At 34.8% G+C, this 24,846-nt stretch overlaps 1 protein-coding gene across 14 annotated transcripts in view; it reads left to right on the forward strand.

Moving 5' to 3' along the window:
* LOC100537342 (transcription factor COE3) overlaps positions 1-24,846 on the forward strand; it is a 269,751-nt gene that overhangs the window by 141,335 nt on the left and 103,570 nt on the right. The window lies entirely within an intron of this gene.

The raw sequence follows: 24,846 nt of genomic DNA on the forward strand, positions 1-24,846 counted from the left end.
GTCTGTCTATCTATCTATCTATCTATCTATCTATCTATCTATCTATCTATCTATCTATCTATCTATCTATCTATCTATCTATCTATCTATCTATCTATCTATCTATTTATCTATCTATCTATCTATCTATCTATCTATCTATCTATCTATCTATCTATCTATCTATCTATCTATCTATCTATCTATCTATCTATCTATCTATCTATCTATCTATCTATCTATCTATCTATCTATCTATCTATCTATCTATCTATCTATCTATCTATCTATCTATCCGTCTGTCTATCCATCCATCCATCCATCCATCCATCCAAATCGTTCATCTAACGATCTATCTATCACTTTATCCGTCCGTCCATCCATCCATCCATCCATCCATCCATCCATCCATCCATCCATCCATCCATCCATCCATCCATCCATCCATCCATCTATCCATCCATCCATCTATTTCCATCCTTCCGTCTGTCCATCCATCCATCCATCCATCCATCCATCCATCCATCCATCCATCACTCCATCCGTCCATCTATCGCTCCATCCATCCGTGTGTGCATATGTGTCTGTATATCTATCTATCTTTGTGTGTGTGTGTGTGTGTGTGTGTGTGTGTGTGTGTGTGTGTGTGTGTGTGTGTGTGTGTGTGTATCTATCTGTATGTGTGTGAGTGTGTGCGTGTGTAGTGTCCAGCCAGATGGTGCTGCTGGTTCACCTTGTCTGCATGACCGTCTCCTCCACACAGCAGATATTGAGGTGTGCCAAACAGATGGATAATATCTGCTCTGTGCTCTTAAAAACTGCATCTGCTTCCTGCGTGCGTGTGTGTGCACGCAGGTATGTGTGTGTGGTGGTTGTAAGTGCATCACTGGTGCTTTTATTGGTCTCCTCTTTTTTTGTGACAGGCATCAGTGTATTGTGCCGCTAGTAAGATAAAATCAGCTTTTTCACCTCATATATGTTGATCTTATGTTTTATTGTGGAACTCAGTCAGTTCAGCTGCCTCTCGATCTCTCTGTGTTTAACATTTTAAGATAAAACAATACTAATAAATAACAATGATCAATATATTTAACAGTGGTTAGCGCTGTGGCCTCACAGCAAGAAGGTTGCTGGTTTGAGTTCTGGCTGGGTCATTTGGTGTTTCTGTGTGGAGTTTGCATGTTCTCCCCATGTTGGCGTGGGTTTTCTCCGGGTGCTCCGGTTTCCCCCACAGTCCAAACACAAGCGCTATAGGGGAACTGATCAACTAAATTGGCCGTAGTGTGTGAGTGTTTGTGTGAATGAGCCTGTATGGGTGTTGCTGGTTTAAGGATGGAAGAGCATCTGCTGTGTAAAACATATGCTGGAATAGTTGGTGGTTCTTTCCACTGTGGAGACACCTGGTAAAAAAAGGCACTAAGCCGAATTAACTTATTTAACAATTGGCCTTTTTTAGGATGCGTTTGCAGCAATTCAGAATTATGAATTTCGAATTATCTCGCTCTGTCAGATTAAAATTACTATTAAATTAAAATTAAACTTGCTTTATCTGTATTACAAATTTGACATATGTATTACCAAAGCATTTGTAATGTTTACATTACGCAGACAAAAATATTAACAGTATATTTAACAACGGATAATTTAGGATATAATAAAAAATAATAATAATAAACAATATTTTTAACAATCAACAATTTAGGATATAATAATAATAATAATAATAATAATAATAATAATAATAATAATAATAAGAAGAAGAAGAAGAAGAAGAAGACTAAACAATACTTTAACCAATCAACAATTTAGGATTTAATAATGTTAATATTAATGATAATAAAATAATAGTCGTAATAATAATAATGATAATGATAATAATAATAATAAATAGTATATTTAACAATCTAAGTTTTTGGAAAATAATAATAACAATAATAATAATAATAATGATGATGATGATGATATTGATGGTGATAATGATCATAATATTAATATTTAACAATCAACAATTTAGGATAAAAATAATAGTAATAATTTAAAATAATAAAATAATAATAATAATAATAATAAACTTTTTAATATAATCAACAATTTATGACTGAATAAATTATTATAATATTATAATTATAATAAAAAACAATAGATTTAACAATCAACAATTTCTGAAAAATAAATAATAATAATAATAATAATAATAATAATAATGATAATAATAATAATAATGATTATGGTGATAATGATAATAATAATAATAATAACATTTAAAAATCAACAATTTAGGATAAAAATAATAAACAGTATTTTAAATAATCAACAATTCAGTACCTAAAAATAATAATAAAAAATAAATAAAATATTATTATTATTACTATTGAGATAATATAATATAATATAATATAATAATAAAAAACAATAGTTTTAACAATCAACAATTTCTGAAAAATAAATAATAATAATAATAATAATAATAATTATTATTATTATTTTAGAACATTGAATATAAATACAATAAACATACTTTTTAACGTTCAACTTTAAATTTAATAAATTTGAATACATTTAAATAAATTTATATTTGAGTTTGAATTTAAAGTTCAGACTTGCTTTATCGGCATGACAAATATTACATATGTATTAGCAAAGCATTTGTGATGTTTACAATAAACAACATTAGAAAACAACAACAAAACACAATATTTAGCAGTATTTTTAACGATCAAAATTTTATGATTCATTTAGTATTCACTGTGTGTGTGCACACAAGTATGCATACATGTGTGTGTGTGTGTGTGTGTGTGTGTGTGTAATCTTTCACTCTTTCTCCCTGAATGAAGAGTCAACTTTCATCTCTCCTGGCATGTCTTCTCCGCGTCTGTGATAGCTCAGTTTTGTTTTGGTGTGTGTTTGCGTTTGCAGTAAGTTCTCTCTCTGCATTATTTGTGTTGTTGTCGTGTTTAATTAAGCTCTGTGTCTGATTCTCCCCAGCACTTCAAAGCTCCTGCAAATTACATTGAGTGTGTAAGCATTGCATCATGTGTGTATGTGTGTGTGTGTGTGTGTTTTACATCAACATACAGTACAGTATATAGAACTGATCTGCTCACACACTTCAGAACAAAGAAGCGCTCTGAGAAATTTTGCGTTTGTGGAGTCCACTGACAAACACAGAGGTTTAATGTGAAAATAAACAAAATAATTTGTTTATGAGTCAGATAAACATTACAATCTGGACAGTCTGATGAAGACTAATATGTTGATTTGTGTTTTTTGTTTTGTTTCAATTTGGTTTGTTTTAAATCGTCATTCCGAACAAAGCTAGTTAGTTTAGTTTTTATGTTTTGTTTTGATTCAGTGTTTTGATTTGCTTTGATTTTATTTGGGTTGTTTTGATTCGTTGCTTTGAACAAAGCAAGTTAGTTTCGTTTTTATGTTTTGTTTTAATTCATTGTTTCAATTTGTTTTGATTTGATTCAATTTGTTTTGATTCGTAACTCAGAACACAGCTAGTTAGTTTCATTTTTATGTTTTGTTTTGATTCATTGTTTTGATGTGTTTTGATTTGTTTTTTTATTCGTAACTCTGAACAAAGCTAGTTAGTTTTGTTTTTATGGTTTGATTTATTGTTTTCGATCTGATTTGTTTCGATTTGATTCAGTTAGTTTTGATTCGTAACTCTGAACAAAGCTAGTTAGTTTCGTTTTTATGTTTTGTTTTGATTCATTGTTTTGATTTGATTCAGTTTGTTTTGATTTATAACTCCGAACAAAGCTAGTTAATTTCGTTTTTAAATTTTGTTTTGATTCATTGTTTCGAATTGATTCAGTTTGTTTTGATTCGTTACTCTGAACAAAGCTAGTTAGTTTCGTTTTTATGTTTTGTTTTGATTCATTGTTTTGATTTGCTTAGATTTTATTTGGGTTGTTTTGATTCGTTGCTTTGAACAAAGCAAGTTAGTTTCGTTTTTATGTTTTGTTTTAATTCATTGTTTCAATTTGTTTTGATTTGATTCAATTTGTTTTGATTCGTAACTCAGAACACAGCTAGTTAGTTTCATTTTTATGTTTTGTTTTGATTCATTGTTTTGATGTGTTTTGATTTGTTTTTTTATTCGTAACTCTGAACAAAGCTAGTTAGTTTTGTTTTTATGGTTTGATTTATTGTTTTCGATCTGATTTGTTTCGATTTGATTCAGTTAGTTTTGATTCGTAACTCTGAACAAAGCTAGTTAGTTTAGTTTTTATGTTTGGATTCATTGTTTTGATTTGATTTAAGTTCATTTTAATTCGTAACTCAGAACAAAACTAGTTAGTTTAGTTTTTAAATTTTGTTTTGATTCATTGTTTCGAATTGATTCAGTTTGTTTTGATTCGTTACTCTGAACAAAGCTAGTTAGTTTCGTTTTTATGTTTTGTTTTGATTCATTGTTTTGATTTGATTCAGTTTGTTTTGATTTATAACTCCGAACAAAGCTAGTTAATTTCGTTTTTAAATTTTGTTTTGATTCATTGTTTCGAATTGATTCAGTTTGTTTTGATTCGTTACTCTGAACAAAGCTAGTTAGTTTCGTTTTTATGTTTTGTTTTGATTCATTGTTTTGATTTGCTTTGATTTTATTTGGGTTGTTTTGATTCGTTGCTTTGAACAAAGCAAGTTAGTTTTGTTTTTATGTTTTGTTTTTTAATTATTGTTTCGATTTGTTTTGATTTGATTCAGTTTGTTTTGATTCGTAACTCCGAACAAAGCTAGTTAGTTTCGTTTTCATATTTTGTTTTGATTCATTGTTTCGATTTGATTCAGTTTTTTTTATTTGTAACTCTGAACAAAGCTAGTTAGTTTCGCTTTTATGGTTTGATTCATTGTTTTCAATCTGATTTGTTTCAGTTTGATTCAGTAAGTTTTGATTCGTAACTCAGAACAAAACTAGTTAGTTTAGTTTTTATATTTTGTTTTGATAAATTGTTTCGATTTGATTCAGTATGTTTGATTCGTTACTCTGAACAAAGCTAGTTAGTTTCATATTTATGTTTTATTTTAATTTATTGTTTCGATTTGTTTTGATTTGATTCAGTTTGTTTTGATTCGTAACTCCGAACAAAGCTAGTTAGTTTAGTTTTTATATTTTGTTTTGATTCATTATGTCGCTTTGGTTTATTTTGATTTGATTCAGTTTGTTTTGATTCATAACTTCGAACAAATCTAGTTAGTTTAATTTTTATGTTTTGTTTTGATTCATTGTTTCAGTTTGATTCAGTTTGTTTTAATTTGTTACTGTGAACAAAGCTAGTTAGTTTAATTATTTATGTTTTGTTTTTAAGTGTTTCAATTTGTTTTGATTTGTTGTGATACAATTTAGTTTGTTTTGTTTTTATTCAATGTTTTGTTCAGTTTTGTTTTGATTCAATTCAGTTTGTTTTGATTCAAGGTTTTGTTTAGTTTTGTTTTGAATCAATGTTTTACTCTAGTTTAGTTTAGTTTTAGATTAGACTAGTTTAGTGTTGTGTTTTGTGTGTTTTAGTTTTGTTTTCAAAGATTCTATTTGATTAGTTTTGCTTCGATTCAGTTTTGTTTTGTTTTGTGTCTCCAAGCAAAGGCTCTGTAGAGATAAAACCAGAACAAATATGAATAATATTGTTTTGCTTCATTTGATTTTGTTAAATGGTGTATTTATTGTCTTCAAAGCACGCGATCTGTGAAGAAAACTGTTTATTCATGTGTCACAAGCACATTCAAATTTTATCCAGTCAAATTAAGACAAATCTGTATATTTAACATGCGTTCATTTATTTATTTTAGCGTATTTTTATTTTTTTGCGGAGTCGATTGACAAACAGACGACGGACACAGAGAAAAGGTGAAAGTGGCGTGAGAGTGATATTAAAACGAGGCGCAGAGAGGCGACGCCCGGGGCCTTATTCAAATGGAGGAGTTATTTTTAATTTTGCTTCAATAAAGCAAGACGTTCAGCCATCCCTACCCAGATACTTAATTAAATACTTCACACACTATATTAGTTTTGTGTTGCCCGCCGCCGGATCCGAATGGTAATAGCCATAAAGAGAAACATTTGTCTGACAGATAAAGTGAGGTATAAATCACTTTTCCCCCCGAAGAACGATTTTGGAATAATAAAATAGTCCTGTTTGCTGGCGTGAGAGAAATTATATTAGTTTCTCCTTAAAGAGGCAGAGGCTGTTTGAGTCGCTTTTATTCTTAAAGGACTCTCGCATGTATTGAACTCACTTAGACTCTGATTTACCTCACGTTCAGCTCAAACACTGAAGGAAACCGACAGTGAATTATTATAGTCTGTGTACGGAAAAATCTGTGAGTAAAAAACATTTTATTATCTGCTAATCATGCGATGTGACTCAGTTTGACTGGACAAATTTTACCGTGAAAATAAATAGATGATTTATATTACAGCATTTTAGACAAATCCTTCTGTTCTTCCATAATTATAAATAAAATACTTTATTTTTTAAAACATTAAAATAATTTAATAATGATAAAAAGTATGTGTACTAATAGTTGCACATAAAATACACTCACCGGCTACTTTATTAGGTACACCTTACTAGTACTGGTTTGGACCCACTTGTGGCTTGAGAACTGCCCTAATCCTTCATAGCATAGATTAAACTAGGTACTGGAAATATTCCTCAGAGATTTTGCTCCATATTGTGTTGTGTGTTTCAGAGATGTTCAGAGTTTGTTGCCTTTCTATCAGCTGGAACCAGTCTGATGATTAGACATTTGCATTAGCAAACAGTTGGACAGGTGTACCTAATAAAGTGGCCAATGAGTGTATGTATTATTATTATTATTATTTAAATTATTATTATTATTATTATTATTAATTCCAAATATGTCATAAGTGATATGTAACAGAGCATGGGGATATTTCCTATTGTATTTTTCTTTTAAGGAAAAAAAGTTTGTAATATTATTATTTTTTTAGATTATTAACTTCTTTTTAAAAAAAATCTAAAAGGTTAAATTTTTTTTAAAGACAATTGTGTAAAAATGTTGGAAAAATATTACTATTATTATTAATAAACACCAAATATTTGAAAAAGTATTAATAAAATATATATATAATTTTTGTCTGTAAAACTGTCCTGAATACAAACACTGTGTAAAAATACAATTTAATAAAATAAGTAATAATAATAATAATAATAATAATAATAATAATAATAATATTAAATAATTAATTAATTAATTTTATTTATTTTGATAGAAAACGGAAAATGACCTAATGCACTTGTAAAAATGCAATTAAAATAATAATAATAATAATAATAATTTTATTATTATTATTATTATTATTATTATTTAATTATTTATTTTTGAAAGAAGTGGAAATAACCCAATACAATCACTGTAAAAATGCCATTAGTAAAAATAATACAATTTTTAAAAATTATTTTTCATTTTTTATTTATTTATTTATTTATTTATGTATGTATTAATTAATTAATTGATTAATTTTTGATAGAAAAGTGGAAATAACCGAATACAACACTGTTAAAATGCCATTAATAGTAATAGTAGTAATAGTAATAATAATAATAATAATAATAATATATTTTTAAATATATTTTGATAGAAAATGACCTAATGCAAACACTGTGTAAAAATGTTATTAAAATTTAAATAATAATAATAATAATAATAATATTAATTTTATTTATTTATTATTTTATTTTATTTTTGTGATAGAAAAGTTGAAATTACCCAAAACAAACACTGCATAATAATGCACAGTGATGATGATAATAATAATAATAATAATAATAATAATGATGATAATGATAAATAACAATAACAATAATTCATTCATTCATTCTCCTTAGACTTAGTCCCTTTATTTATCAGGAGTCGCCACAGCAGAATGAACCGCCATAATAATAATTAAATAAGATAATTTGAAATGGTGAAATGGTTCCTGTACAATAATGTGCACAGAAAGTTGTACAAGATAATATATTAGTATTTTGCGTATATTTTCAGATCCATCATTTCCCCTCCTGACCCTTTCTCTTCGTTCTCCTCAGGGATCCGTCCTCTATTCAGTAATATTGAATGTACAGTATATATCAGTATGTGTGTGTACAGTTCTGTCAGTGTGTGTGATATATTTGATTAATAAACAGTGTTTGTGCGGTGCTGACAGTGACCTCACAGCTTCATTCAGTCCTGCGGGAGTCAGATCTCTCCCCGCGGACACACACACACACACACACACACACACACACACACACACACACACACAAGCACACATATTTCTCACTGTTTCGGAGGGTTTAACTGGTGGCATCTGCTTCTCCGTCTCTCCCTCTGTTCCTCAATATGCTCTCAGTCTGTGCGGAGGCTTCAGTGAATCAGTCTGTTCTGTTTGCTCATGATTACTGCTGTCTGACCAATCTGATGCACTTCAAACTAATGCCGCGGCCTCAAATTAATATTACGCCCTAATTTGCATATTGCACATTCTTATAGTACTGAGAAACATTTAAATGGCTGTGGGACAGTTTGGTTCGTTCATAAAAAGGCTGAAGGAAGCATTGTTTTGAATCTGATCTTTTGAGTGAATCAGATGCTACAGTTCACTTGATTCTTTCTAGATGATTCATTGTATTTCTGAATGTTTCAGTGTATGGAAAGTGTTTGTTATTATATTACTGAACAGTTATTAAAATATTAATTGAAGATGCACAATGTTTTGGTTATTAGAGAGTTTGGTCTGTTCATTTAAAAAGTCTGAGCAAATCATTCCTTTGAATCAGATATTTTGAATGAATCAGCTGCTCCTGTTCATATGATTCTTTCTAAATGATTCAGTATAAAAGCGAATGACCTGTGTTTTTTTTAATATATTACTGAACAAATATTGAATCATATGAATTAAAGATGCTCAGGAAATGGCTATAGTTTGGTTTGTTCATAGAAAAAGGTTATATTTGAACAAATCATTATTTTGATTCAGATCTTTTAAGTGAATCAGTTGCTCCCTTTTACAGATTATTTCTAAATGATTCATGATTTAGACTGCTGCAGTCACTCTAATTTGCATGCACGTATTCTTATATTACTGATCAAATCTGTAATGATGATGCACTAAGGAATGGGATAGTTCAGTGTGTTTATAGAAAAAAGCTGAACAAATCAATATTTTGAATCAGATCTTGTGAGTAAATCAGTTGCTCCAGTTCACATGATTCTTTCTGAATGATTCGTGACTCACTGGTATTGTAATTTCGCTCAGTGTAATAAAAGTGTATAGTCTGTTTACTTATTTTTATAAAAAATAGCGATGTTCATTTGATCTAATTTAATGAAAACATCTTAATATTCCATAAATGTGTTGTGAAAGTTTTAGTGTGCTCATTATTAAAGGTGCAGAACAAAATTAAATCAGATCTTCAGTGAATCATTAGACCAAGTCTGCAGAACATAACTGAACGAGTCATTTGTGAATCAGACTGATTCATTACTCATATTCAGTATTTATTTTATTTTATTTTCATATATATATGTGTATATACATACATCGTACGATCATAAATAATATATTATTACATTTTCAGAACACCCTTATAATATGTTAAATAAGGAAGTAGTAATATCCCAACTGTGAACGAATCATTCAGTTGAATCAGATGTTTTCAGTGAATCATTTGATTCAGTCTACAGATTCTTTCTGTACTCGTATTCAGTTTGAGCAAATGCATTTTCAGCCAATCAGGTTTTGCGATATTTTTGTATGTTCATAAATCTTATGAATCTTTTCAGCGAATCGCTTGAGTTGTAGTTTAGTTTTTTCCAGTGCACTAGGACAGATATGATCTATAATTGGTTATAATAATAATCATACAGCATGCAGTGATGATGAATTATGGGAAAGGATCCACTCACGCAGTTCTCTGGTGTTCGTCAATGAAGGGACTCTCTGCGTAAATCTGTTTCTGCTGCGCTTTAATGAGGGAAATTTCCAGAAATTAATACTGCGTGACAAAACCTCATTTTTTTGTCTTTCCTGAGATTAAGTGGCTCCAGAAAACACCTACCATTCCTTTCTCTCTGTCTCTCTCTCTAATTCATAGGACTCGCCAATGCTAATACTGATATACTAATACTAAAAGACTAATATGAGTGTTAAAAGGATAATAATGAAAATAAAAGAGAAAATAAAGAACAATATAACATTATTAATAATAATAACAATAATAATAATAATAATAAATAAAATGTAAATAAGAGAAATTAAAGAATAAAACAATAATAAAAATGATAATGAAAAAATAACAAGTAAAAAATAACAGCGATAACAATAATAATGGTAATATTAATAAAATAATTAAAATAACACAGAATAAATAACAACATAATAATAATAATAATATTAAAATTAAAATAACACAGAATAAATAACAACATATTAATAATAAAAATAATAATGACAATAATAATACAATTTAAATAAAAATAAACAGTAATCAAAATAAATAAAAAATAAGAATAATGAATCATTATAATAGCTATGAACAATTATAATAATAAAAAAATGTAGGGTATATATATATATATATATATATATATATATATATATATATATATATATATATATATATATATATATATATATATATACATATTATAAATTTATATGACTAGCCAAGGCATTGCACATGACGTGAATAATGAGTACAATAGTACAGTGAATATATAATACATGTATACATACTGAATATACATGAAATGATTTGAAATTTGATGACTAAATACACAAAAAAAAAATATTCATTGTACTAATACTAGTATACTAATACTAAAATACAAATATTAACATCGGAAAGATGAAATAATAATAATGAAAATAAATAACAACATAAAATACACACACACACACACACACACACACACACACACACACACATACACACACATACACACACACACACACACACACACACACACACACACACACACACACACACATATATATATATACAATTCAATAAAATAATATTAATTATAAATGTCAGTTATAAAAATAAAAATTAAGTTCTCTCACTCTCTAACTCTTTGGTTTTTATTTATTTATTTATTTGAATAACAAGTATTTATATACAATGCACAATACATAATCACTGAAAAAATTAGTACAGTAATTATAAGACTAAATACTTAATGTATAATTTAATTAACATTTTTAAAGAATATAATAATTACAAAGATAATAAGAAATAATAAAAGTAAAAAAATAATAATAATGAACAAAATCATACAAAATAAATAACAATATAATAGTCATCAATAATAATAATAATAATAATAATTATAATAATAATTATAATAATAATTATAATAATAATGCATAAAATGTAGTACAAGCAATGCAAAGAACTATATAACAGTAGTAATAATAGTTATAAAAAATTATAAAAAAATATAAAAAATAAATAACATTATAATAATAGTAATAATAATAATAATAATAATAACAACAGTAATAATTATACTAATATTTTTATTATAATAATAGTAATAATTATAATAATGCATAAAATTATAATCAATATACTAATAATAATAATAATAATAATATTTGTCAACACATTAGTTATGGTGATGTTTTAATATTAAAAAGGTTTTTAAAACCCATCTATCTCTTTTTCTCTCTCTCTTCATCTCTCTTCATCTCTCTTGTTCTCTCTCTTTCCCTCTCCCTCTCTCTCTCTCTCTCTCTCTCTCTCTCTCTCTCTCTCTCTCTCTCTCTCTCCCCCCATCTCCCATCCGTCTCAGTGCAAAAACTCCAGCAGGCCTGTGGGTGAAAAATGGGTCCATTTGTGCTTGTTTGTAGGCTGTGTCAGGCAGCAGCACCCCTGGCCCGGCCCGCTTAACAAATTGGATGTTTAATCTGGTGACATTCCTATCTGGGCCAAGGGCTAATGTATGTGTCTAAGAATAACCGGCCAGCAGCCCTGATAGATGGCAAGCTATTATAGGCGGTATTTAAATGTGAAGCGCTCCTCTATTCCTCTCTGTCCAGCGCTGGAGACTGACAGCTTGATTTGAGCGGATGGAGCTGTCAGTCCAACACCGCGCTCTCTTTCCTTTCAGCCTTCTCTTCTTCTTCTTCTTCTGATTGAGTGGACAGGCTGTTAAACTGGAGGATGGCTGCAGCTTACGGTTGCTTTACTTCTCTGTTGAGGATATGCAGCGCTTAGTGTAAATGAGGAACACACACACTCACACACACTTTTGAGGGTATTCAGTGCTTGATATAGATGATGAACACACACTTTTGATTAATGTCTGAGTGAATATGGGCGATATATTTTGTTGTATATTATATTATATTAAACAGTTATAGGCATTAACATATTCAGATGAGTTTGTTCGGGTAAATACTGAATCTTCTTACACTATTTTAATATATTTACTCTTGAGTTTTCAATTATTCATTCGTTTTCTTTTCGGCTTAGTCCCGTTATTCATCGGGGATCAACACAGCAGAACCGGCAACTATTTCAGTATATGTTTTACCCAGCTGATGCCCTTCCAGCTGCAACCCAGTACTGGGAAACACCCATACACACACTCATACACTACAGCTAGTTTAGTTGATCAGTTCCCCTATAGTGCATGTGTTTGGACTGTGGGGGAAACCGGAGCATTCGGAGGAAACCCATGCCAACACGGGGAGAACATGCAAACTCCACACAGAAACACCAACTGACCCAGCCGGGACTCAAACCAGTGACCTTCCTGCTGTGAGGCCACAGCGCTAACCACTGAGCCATCACGATGCCCTTGTTGGTTAAATTCAATTACATTTTTTCCCCAACATATTCGTGTGTGTGTGTGTGTGTGTGTGTGTGTGTGTGTGTGTGTGTGTGTGTGTGTGTGTGTGTGTGTGGTTATGTATGTATGTGTTTGTATGCATGTGCCTATGTTTCTGTGTGTGTGTGTGTGTGTGTGTGTGTGTGTGTCTGTGTGTGTGTGTGTGTGTGTCTGTGTGTGTGTGTGTGTGTGTGTAGTGGTTTGTGTGTGTGTGTATGTGTCTCTGTGTGTGTGTTCATTGATGTGTCTGTGTTTGGATGTGTCCCTGTGTGCGTGTTAATTGATGTGTGTGTGTGTGTATGCATACGTCTCTGTGTGTTTCGATGTGTGTGTGTCTGTATTTAAATGTTTCCGTTTCTGTGTGTGTGTGTGTACGTATGTGTGTGTTAGCATGTATTTTTGTGTTTGTGTGTGTCTGTGTGTGTTCATGATGATGATGATGATGTGTGTGTTTAGATGCGTCTGTCTTTTTCTTTGTGTGTGTGTATGTGTGTGTGTTCATTAATGTGTGTGTGTTTGGATGTGTGTGCATGCATGCATGTGTGTGTGTGTGTAAGTCAAGTCTTTCTGTTCTGTGTATAACAGCTGTGTATAAGTGTTTGTGTGTGTGTGTGTATGTGTGTGTGTGTTTGTGCTGATCACGAGCTGCGTCTGTCTGCGTCTTTGTTCATAACACCCGTGTGAAAAAGTGTGTTTGTGTGCTGATCACAGGCCATGTGCGCGCGTGTCTGTCGGATCATTGAGTTTTTCTTTTTATAAAAAGTGTATTTCTGTGCTGATCACCGACTGTGTGCATTTGTGTGTGCATGCCTGTGTTTGTGTGTGTGTGTGTGTGTGTGTGCGCGTTTGCATCCGTCTGTGTTCTGTTTATAACAGCCGTGTGAAAGTGTGTGTGTTTCTGTTCTGATCACAGGCCCTGTGTGTGTGCGTGTTTCTGGCGTTTGGTTTATGGGTGTAATGTGTGTGTGTGTTGAGGAAGTTGATCCTGTAGTGATGTGAGCTCATTCCTGCGCTGTGAGCTCAGTGTTACTGCCTCATGTCATTTGGAGGAAACTCTGTGAATATCATCTGCTTCACTATGGAGATGGAGGAGGACACAGTAATGCTGATCCTCGGACTTTAACACACACTAAAACACACACACACACACACACACACACACACACACACACACGCACACACACACACACACACACACACACACACACACAGAGTTGCAGGATCTTCCAGTGTGTTTTGATCCTCACTCTACACTGTAAGAAATATCTGCTAATGAACAGTGTGTGTGTATGTGTGTGTGTGTGTGTGTGTGTGTGTGTATGTGTGTGTGTGTGTGTATTTGCGGTGGTGTATTGCATTTCGGGATGTTGATCTCTGCTCTGTCCGCTTCTGATGTTGTAAATAAGGTCAGTTGTTGTTTCTGTGTGGAGTTTGCATGTTCTCCCCGTGTTGGCGTGGGTTTCCTCCGATTGCTCCGGTTTCCCCCACAGTCCAAACACATGCGCTATAGGGGAACTGATTAACTAAATTGGCCATAGTGTATGACTGTGTATGGGTGTTTCCCAGTATTGGGTTGCACGTGGAAGGGCATCCGCTGTGTAAAACATTTGCTGGAATAGTTGGCGGTTCATTCAGCTGTGGCGACCCCTGATAAATCAGAGACTAAGCCGGAGGAACATGATTGAATGAATATATGAATATAAGCTGGCATGCACACACATCCCTGTCACGTTACACACATTTATTATGATCTCATTGCATTAATAATTCATTGGCTTTACTGTCAAGTAGACTGGAGTAGAGTTGCTGAGTGGATCTGAACACGCTGATATAAATCAGGACTTCTTTATTATTGTGGATACTGTGATGCATTTGTGTTCTTCAATATTCTCGGATGATAAATGAATAAAAATAGATAAATAAATAGATTAAAAACATCTAAAATTAGAAATTTCACTATTAGTTAGTTGAAATGTATTATAAAAGTGCAAGAAAATTATGATAAAAATAGTATATACTGAATATAAATATAATAAATAGTATAAAAGCTATATATATATATATCAGGGGTCACCAACCTTTTGGAAACTGCGAGCAACTTCTTAGGTACGATTACTATGAAGAGCTACCAGTTATTAAAAAACACATTTTTCTTAATTCACTTTTAATTATATGTTATGATTAATAATATTTATCTATGTGAAGACATTGATCATGTTAATGATTTCTCACAGTAGTTGCCAACAATTATTTAACAAGGATAAATATCAATATGCAACACTTCATTTGTCTGAAATTGTTTTTAAAGTTTTTTTTCTATATATATATATATATATATATATATATATATATATATATATATATATATATATATATATATATATATATATATATAACTTAAAGTAATTTTCAAAGTTACACCAATGCAAGTGTGATTAAACAAAGAATACCTATAAAAATATTAGATGCAGCTTACTCATATGTGGTGCTATGGTGAGCTATTGTCTAGAGCAGGGGTTCCCAAACTTTTCAGCCCGCGACCCCCAAAATAACAATGCCAGTGACTCGCGACCCCCAATATCCTCTAAGGTGGTTATAAATACAGAAACCTTGCATGCAATGACGCAGATACACCAATTAAATTTGTGTCAGTGCTTTAAATGTGCCAGAAAGTATAACCTGATGTTATAAAATTAAAATGCATCTGACGCTATTGCTGCCTTTAATATAATGTAATTACCCCAGGGGTCGCAATCCAATATAACTAGTAACTATAAGCTACTATAGTAACTATATAGTATATAGTAACTATAAACGACTATTTTTATTTTCTGTATAGTTATGGATAAAATATGTTAATTCTTGTGGTTCAATAAAAATAAATAGATTTTTGGAAATCACCAGATGACCCCCCTTCATTGCCCCGCGACCCCTCGGGGGGTCCCGACCCCCACTTTGAGAACCACTGGTCTAGAACAGGCCTGCGGGCAAATGATGTTGGTGACCCCAGATAATAAATAAATATATAATAAATATATATTTTAATATTCATGTTTATTTCTCCAGCGCTTTTACAGTGTAGATTGTCTGTTTATATAGTTAATGCGTTCCAGTAAAACATATACAAATAAAATAGAGCGAGTGCTTTTTAAAATGAATGATGATGAATGAAAGTCAAACCAGTGCGCATCTGACAAAACAGAGCCTTTCGCTTACTTTGAAGATACTACTGACTACGCTTACATCAGGGGTGTCCAAACTCAGTCCTGGAGGGCCGGTGTCCTGCAGATTTTAGCTCCAACTTGCCTCAACACACCTGCAAGGATGTTTCTAGAAAGCCTAGTTAGAGCTTGATTAGCTAGCCCAGGTGTGTCTGATTGGGGTTGGAACCGAGTTTGGACAAGCCTGGCTTACATGGACATCTATAGTCTAGCTATTTGGCTCAATAGACAATAATATTATTAAAGTGTTAATGTGAAGTGCTGTAATGTAAGCGTTTCCTGTCATTTTGGGTGACTTTAACTGCAGTTCAGCAGTTTCACATTCACTCATGAACATTTCAGTCATGGCCCCGTGACAAACTGGGGTATCTGACGCAAATAAGGAGTAAGAACTGGTGAGAGTGTCATTCATTCATTCATTCATTCATTCATTCATTTTCTTGTTGGCTTAGTCCTTTTATTAATCCGGGGTCGCCACAGCGGAATGAACTTATCCAGCACGTTTTTATGCAGAGGATGCCCTTCCAGCCGCAACCCATCTCTGGGAAACATCCACAGACACACGCATACACTACGGACAATTTAGCCAACCCAATTCACCTGTACTGCATGTGTTTGGACTGTGGAGGAAACCGGAGCACCCAGAGGAAACCCATGCAAACACAGGGAGAACAAGCAAAACTCCACACAGAAATGCCAACTGAGCCGAGGATTGAACCAGCAACCAAGCAAGCTTCTTGCTGTGAGGCGACAGCACTACCTACTGTGCCACTGCGTCGCCCTAGTGAGAGTGTTATGGAGTTTATTAACGCAAGCCTAACTTGTGTGTGTGTGTGTGGGTGTGTGGGTGGGTGGGTGTGTGGTGCTTTACTTGAAGCTGTGTGTGTGGATCTTGTGGGAAAATATGTTAAAAAGTCCTACATGACTGTAATAGTTTGATTGCAGTGTTTTCTTCAGTAATGCCACTAATATCTGCAGACTCCACATGTCAATTCGTTTCTGTTTAGTTCAGTGATGACTTTACTCGGATTAAAGTCATCAGAAATGGCTGTTATGAGCTTATGTAGGCCGACAGATCAACATCCATGTTTAACTAAATAAACAGTTCGTAAACATTACCAATCACCAATTATCAGAGTAGAACAGTTCCTCCAGCAGTTTGGGATGCATTTTGGAAACAGGAGATGCGCCCCTGGTCTAATGCGCCACCTGGCTTGAGAAACCCGTTCTCAAAGACTTACTTTGGTCATTATTTGGGTAGCACACACACTCTGAACGCCTTCGGCAGAACTCAAATGAGCCATTTTAATCTGGATTAATTCCAAGAAAACAGTGAAATTAAAACAAAATGATCCATGCCCACCTATAATTTTAATATGTTTTGGTGCAAGAATGTAGCGTGAATTAATTTTGGTGTGGCACCCTGCCATGGAAGAACGAATGAAGCCGAAACCATCGGTATATTTTCGGTTGCACACAGAAATGAAAAGTCCAATATTATCTGGATGCAGCCTTTATGATGCAAGCTGAGACTGCATCACTCAGCGATGCAATGTCAGACACAATGCACTTAAATGGAGCTGGTGACGTCACTGTGATGGGTAAGGTTAGGGGTGACATTGGAGCATTGGATGCAGCCCAGATTGCACTGCACCAGGTCTGCAGCCAGACCCCTCTCAAAGTCTGTCATTGTGGAAATCAACCAGGTTAATGAGTTAATGACCCCTTTAACCTTCATTAAATGGACAAAAATAGCTCCTCAAAATATATATATATGTGTAGTATATTGCAGACAGAGAATTGTAAGGACACTAGTATGCATTTCTGTCTCTGTGAATAGACAGACCGATGCTTGCTCTGGCTGGATGTCCACCTCCAGTACAGTACAGTACAGTATGTCCCCTGATGGTGCTCAGACTCTCCAGGTTCAGCTCAGTGTATCTGGTGTGTGTTCAGGCATGTAAAGGCTGATCTGCAGCTGTTTTTGTGTTTAAAACAAAGGTAAGAGTGGGAGAGCAGAGATGAGGACGAGCCCAGCGCACAGACACAAAGATCCTTCTAGAGACTGTTTGAGTGCCTCATTAAATATTTAGTCTGATTGTACACGCTCCTGTAATTGCCATCTTGCCTGCTGAATAATTGATGACGTGTAGGAGAGCAAAGGAGGGCCTCGCTCTAACACACACACATCGTGTGAACACACACACACACACACACACACACACACACACACATTGGTGTGCACAGACATGCACACACACTTGTGCAAACACACAATCGCATGCACACACACTCTCATATATACACTCATGTACACACACACTGATGTACACAAACAAATCTACACACACAAACATAGACACACACACAAGCACGCGCAGACACACATCAGCGTACACATACACTTGCACAAACATGCATGCACACACACTCATGTACACAAACAAAGTGAACGCACACACACGGACACACACTTGTGCACACAGACATGCACACACACATCAGCAAATGCACAAATACACAATTGGACTGCTTGTGCACACAAACATGCATGCACACACACTCGTGTACACACACTCATGCAAACACACACACACTTTTGTATACAGACTCGTTCACTCAGATACACACACAAACTTGTACACACTCTCTGACTCGTGCACGCACACACTTTGTTGTTCACTCACTCACAAACTTGTGCATACACTCTCACACACACACACACACACACACACACACACACACACACACACACACACACACACACACACAACTTTACTGACTTTTTTTCTAAACTAAGAATCATTTTAATGTGTGTGTGAGACTGAGTGTGTGTGTGTGTGTTTGTGCATGCAAGAGTGCGAGTCTGTGTGCGTATGATGTGTGTATTTGAGGTGTGTTTGTGTGATTGTGAGGCATGTGTGTATATGTGTGAGACTTATAGGAGAGAAAAAGAGGGCCTTTGAAGCACGCATACACACACACACACACACACACACACACACACACATGCGCACACACTTGTATACGCACATACTTGCACACACTCTCTGACTCGTGCACGCACACACTGTTGTTTACTCACTCACAAACTTGTGTATACACTCTCTCGCACGCAGACAAACACGCACAATTTTACAGACTTTTTTCTGAATTAATAATCATTTTAGTTAATGAGGGCGTGTGCGTATGTGTGTGTGCGTGCGTGTGTGAGTGTGTGTGAGATGTGACGTGAGTATTTGTGGTGTGTTTATGTGTGACTGTGTGAGGCATGTGTGTATATGTGTGATCAAAAGAGGGCCTTTGAAACACACACACACACACACACACACACACACACACACACACACACACACACACACACACACACACACACACACACACACACACACACCTCTATTATTCCTATAATCTCCATTCTGTAAAGAGTCAGTAAAGTAATATTCCAGCATCTGCTTCATCTCCGCACTTCTCTCTCTCTCTCTCTCTCTCTCTTTTTCTCTCTCTCTCTCTCTCTCTGCTGTCCTGCAGAATAAACGGCAGAACGAAATTACCGACAGAAACACTTTTAGACGGATTTAAAATAATTAAACGCACACTGTTAGCTGCACGCCGCGTCCGCAGGGCCTGATACACTCAGATGATGATGATGATGATGATGATGATGATGCTGTTTCAGTCCGCTCTCTCTCTCATACTGGGATATCATGGGATCTGCTTTAGCGTAAATGGGAGAAACACTGGGTTAATCAAGAATGAAGGTCGCTGGTTTGAGTCCCGGCTGGGTCAGTTGGTGTTTCTGTGTGGAGTTTGCATGTTCTCCCCGTGTTGGCGTGGGTTTCCTCCGGGTGCTCCGGTTTCCCCCACAGTCCAAACACATGCGCTATAGGGGAATTGATCAACTAAACTGGCCGTAGTGTGTGTGTGTGTATAAGTGTGTATGGGTGTTTCCCAGTACTGGGTTGCAGCTGGAAGGGCATATTTGCTGAAGTAAACTTCTCTCTGTGCTCTTTACAATGATTTAAACTTACCTCATTAAAAATAAAGGCCAGGCCTGTAATTAATCCTTCCAATAAAGTGAACAGTGGTGTTAATCTGAGACATTCAATAAACACATGAAGAACGGTTACTCTCTTACACAGCAGATATCGCACAAGAATTAGATATTGGTGTTAAACTTAGAAACAAACATAGTATTAATAAATAGATGGAGGGATAGACGGATGATAGGAAGCATTGATAGACAGATGGATGGATGGTTAGGTAGACGGATGGATAGTTAGATCAATGTATGGATGGGTAGATGGGTTGACGGAAAGATAGATGAAAGATAGATAGATGGATAGACAGACAGACAGAAAGATAGATGGATGGATGGACCAATGGACAGATAGATAAACAGATGGATGGATGAATGAATAGATGGATGGACGGATGAATGAATGGATGGATGAATGAGTAGTTGGATAGATAAATGGATAGAGGAATGGATGGATGGACGGATAAATGAATGGATGGATAGATTGATGGATGGAAGAATGAATAGATAGATAGATGGATAGGTAGATGGATAGATAAATGGATAGAGGAATAGATGGATGGATGGTTAGGTAGAGGGATTGATAGTTAGATCAATATATGCATAGATGGATGGATGAGTAGATGGGTGGACAGAAAGATGGATAAACGTTAGATAGATAGATAGATAGATAGATAGATAGATAGATAGATAGATAGATAGATAGATAGATAGATAGATAGATAGATAGATAGATAGATGGACGGACGAGCAGACAGATAGATAGATAGATAGATAGATAGATAGATAGATAGATAGATAGATAGATAGATAGATAGATAGATAGATAGATAGATAGATAGATAGATAGATAGATAGATAGATAGATTGATAGATAGATAGATGGATAGGTGGATGGATGGATGGATGGATGGATGGATGGATGGATGGATAGATAGATAGATAGATAGATAGATAGATAGATAGATAGATAGATAGATAGATAGATAGATAGATAGATAGATAGATAGATAGATAGATAGATAGATAGATAGGTGGATAGGTGGATAGATAGATAGGTGGATAGGTGGATGGATGGATGGATAGATAGATAGGTAAATGGATGGATAAATGGATAGATAAATAGATGGATGGATGGATGGACAGATGCATGGGTAGATAGATAGACAGATAGATAGATAGATAGATAGATGGATAGGTGGATAGGTGGATGGATGGATGGATGGATGGATGGATGGATGGATAGATAGATAGATAGATAGATAGATAGATAGATAGATAGATAGATAGATAGATAGATAGATAGATAGATAGATAGATAGATAGATAGATAGAGAGGTGGATAGGTGGATAGATAGATAGGTGGATAGGTGGATGGATGGATGGATAGATAGATAGGTAAATGGATGGATAAATGGATAGATAAATAGATGGATGGATGGATGGACAGATGCATGGGTAGATAGATAGACAGATAGACAGACAGATGGATGGACAGAACTGCCGGCTCTTCATAGTCAGCATCAGCGGCTCTCAGTGAACACTGCTCGAGAATTGGAGTCATGGCAGCTTTTAAAAATACCTCTGCTGAAATATTGATTCTCTTCTTCTTCTTCTTCTTCTTCTTCTTCTTCTTGCCTAACGTAATAAGTGAGAGACTCCTGGGATGTGTGTGTGTGTGTTTGAGAGAGAGAGTGTGTGTGAGTGAGATGATGGCTGAGCAGACAGACATGCTCTTTTTCACACATCGTGTGTGTGTGTGTGTGTGTGTGTGTGTGTGTGTGTGTGTGTGTGTGTGTGTGTGTGTGTGTGTGTGTGTGTGTGTGTGTGTGTGTGTGTGCGTGTGCGTGCTCGCGCGTGCGCGCGCGTGTGTGCGCATGCGTGTCTGTGTGTATGTACATCCCTGTAAGTGTATGTACTGTATAAAGTTGAATGTGTACGCTAACTGAAGTGTGTGTGTGTGTGTGTGTGTGTGTGTGTGTGTGTGTGTTCTCTGTTTTCATATATTTTAGACATCATTGCATGTCACAGTGCAGGTGAAAACCATCAAAACCTTTTTGAAAGCAGCACATGTCAGACTGTTCATCTGTGGATGACCTCTGCCTTTAATATCTGGAGTTTGTAGTCTTAAATATGTGTAATATTAAAGATGCAGTTTTTCCTCCTGCTCCACTAAAACTCTCTTGTTTCTCATCTGTCCTCAACACTTTATACTCTGAATGCATTGTTTTGATCATGTTTGTCTGTAAATGAAACTTTTTAAAATACCAAGGAAAGCTTTTCTGTTTTTAGTGTTTGTTGTTGTTATGAAAATAATAGTAAAGCTGTTATTGAAGGTTAAGTGTAGCTGCGGCTGTCCAAAAAGAACTGTACTGAACTGTAGAGAAATCCTTCCCTTCGGGGACTTCATATTTCTCCTATTTCATATTTTCATGTCTAATTTCACAATATATTTCCTCAGATTTACACTTCATTCTCAAACCTTCCAAGTCACAGTATCTGAAACACATCCACTGGCCAACATCAGACATAAAACACACACAACTCACACACCGCACCTGCTGAGCAGTGTGAATGATTGCACATTTAAGGTCAAGTTTCATACTTTAGTTCTTAAAGTCCTCTTAAAGCTACAGTCAGTCCTCTTAAAGCTACAGTCAGTCCTCTTAAAGAAACAGTCAGTCCTCTTAAAGCTACAGTCAGTCCTCTTAAAGAAACAGTCAGTCCTCTTAAAGCTACAGTCAGTCCTCTTAAAGCAACAGTCAGTCCTCTTAAAGCTACAGTCAGTCCTCTTAAAGCAACAGTCAGTCCTCTTAAAGCTACAGTCAGTCCTCTTAAAGCTACAGTCAGTCCTCTTAAAGCAACAGTCAGTCCTCTTAAAGAAACAGTCAGTCCTCTTAAAGCAACAGTCAGTCCTCTTAAAGCTACAGTCAGTCCTCTTAAAGCTACATTCAGTCCTCTTAAAGCTACAATCAGTCCTCTTAAAGCTACAGTCAGTCCTCTTAAAGAAACAGTCAGTCCTCTTAAAGCTGCAGTCAGTCCTCCTAAAGCTACAGTCAGTCCTTTTAAAGCTACAGTCAGTCCTCTTAAAGAAACAGTCAGTACACTTAAAGAAACAGTCAGTCCTCTTAAAGAAACAGTCAGTCCTCTTAAAGCTACAGTCAGCCCTCTTAAAGCTACAGTCAGTCCTCTTAAAGCTACAGTCAGTCCTCTTAAAGCTACAGTCAGTCCTCTTAAAGCAACAGTCAGTCCTCTTAAAGAAACAGTCAATCCTCTTAAAGCAACAGTCAGTCCTCTTAAAGCTACAGTCAGTCCTCTTAAAGCTACATTCAGTCCTCTTAAAGCTACAATCAGTCCTCTTAAAGCTACAGTCAGTCCTCTTAAAGAAACAGTCAGTCCTCTTAAAGCTGCAGTCAGTCCTCCTAAAGCTACAGTCAGTCCTTTTAAAGCTACAGTCAGTCCTCTTAAAGAAACAGTCAGTACTCTTAAAGAAACAGTCAGTCCTCTTAAAGCTACAGTCAGTCCTCTTAAAGAAACAGTCAGTCCTCTTAAAGCTACAGTCAGTCCTCTTAAAGCTACAGTCAGTCCTCTTAAAGCAACAGCCAGTCCTCTTAAAGCTACAGTCAGTCCTCTTAAAGCTACAGTCAGTCCTCTTAAAGCTACAGTCAATCCTCTTAAAGAAACAGTCAGTCCTCTTAAAGCAACAGCCAGTCATCTTAAAGCTACAGTCAGTCCTCTTAAAGAAACAGTCAGTCCTCTTAAAGCAACAGTCAGTCCTCTTAAAGAAACAGTCAGTCCTCTTAAAGCAACAGTCAGTCCTCTTAAAGCAACAGTCAGTCCTCTTAAAGCTACAGTCAGTCCTCTTAAAGCTACAGTCAGTCCTCTTAAAGCTACATTCAGTCCTCTTAAAGCTACAATCAGTCCTCTTAAAGTTACAATCAGTCCTCTTAAAGCTACATTCAGTCCTCTTAAAGCTACAGTCAGTCCTCTTAAAGAAACAGTCAGTCCTCTTAAAGAAACAGTCAGTCCTCTTAAAGCTACAGTCAATCCTCTTAAAGAAACAGTCAGTCCTCTTAAAGCTACAATCAGTCCTCTTAAAGCTACATTCAGTCCTCTTAAAGAAACAGTCAGTCCTCTTAAAGCTACAGTCAGTCCTTTTAAAGAAAGAGTCAGTCCTCTTAAAGAAACAGTCAGTCCTCTTAAAGCTATAGTCAGTCCTCTTAAAGCTACAATCAGTCCTCTTAAAGCTACAGTCAGTCCTTTTAAAGCTACAGTCAGTCCTCCTAAAGCTACAGTCAGTCCTCTTAAAGCTACAGTCAGTCCTTTTAAAGCTACAGTCAGTCCTTTTAAAGCTACAGTCAGTCCTCCTAAAGCTACAGTCAGTCCTCTTAAAGCTACAGTCTGTCCTTTTAAAGCTACAGTCAGTCCTCCTAAAGCTACAGTCAGTCCTCTTAAAGCTACAGTCAGTCCTTTTAAAGCTACAGTCAGTCCTCTTAAAGCTACAGTCAGTCCTCCTAAAGCTACAGTCAGTCCTCTTAAAGCTACAGTCAGTCCTTTTAAAGCTACAGTCAGTCCTCTTAAAGCTACAGTCAGTCCTCTTAAAGCTACAGTCAGTCCTTTTAAAGCTACAGTCAGTCCTTTTAAAGCTACAGTCAGTCCTCTTAAAGAAACAGTCAGTCCTTTTAAAGCTACAGTCAGTCCTTTTAAAGCTACAGTCAGTCCTCTTAAAGAAACAGTCAGTCCTTTTAAAGCTACAGT

This window comes from Danio rerio, chromosome 14 (genome assembly GCF_049306965.1).
Source record: "Danio rerio strain Tuebingen ecotype United States chromosome 14, GRCz12tu, whole genome shotgun sequence".
Lineage (NCBI taxonomy): Eukaryota > Metazoa > Chordata > Actinopteri > Cypriniformes > Danionidae > Danio > Danio rerio.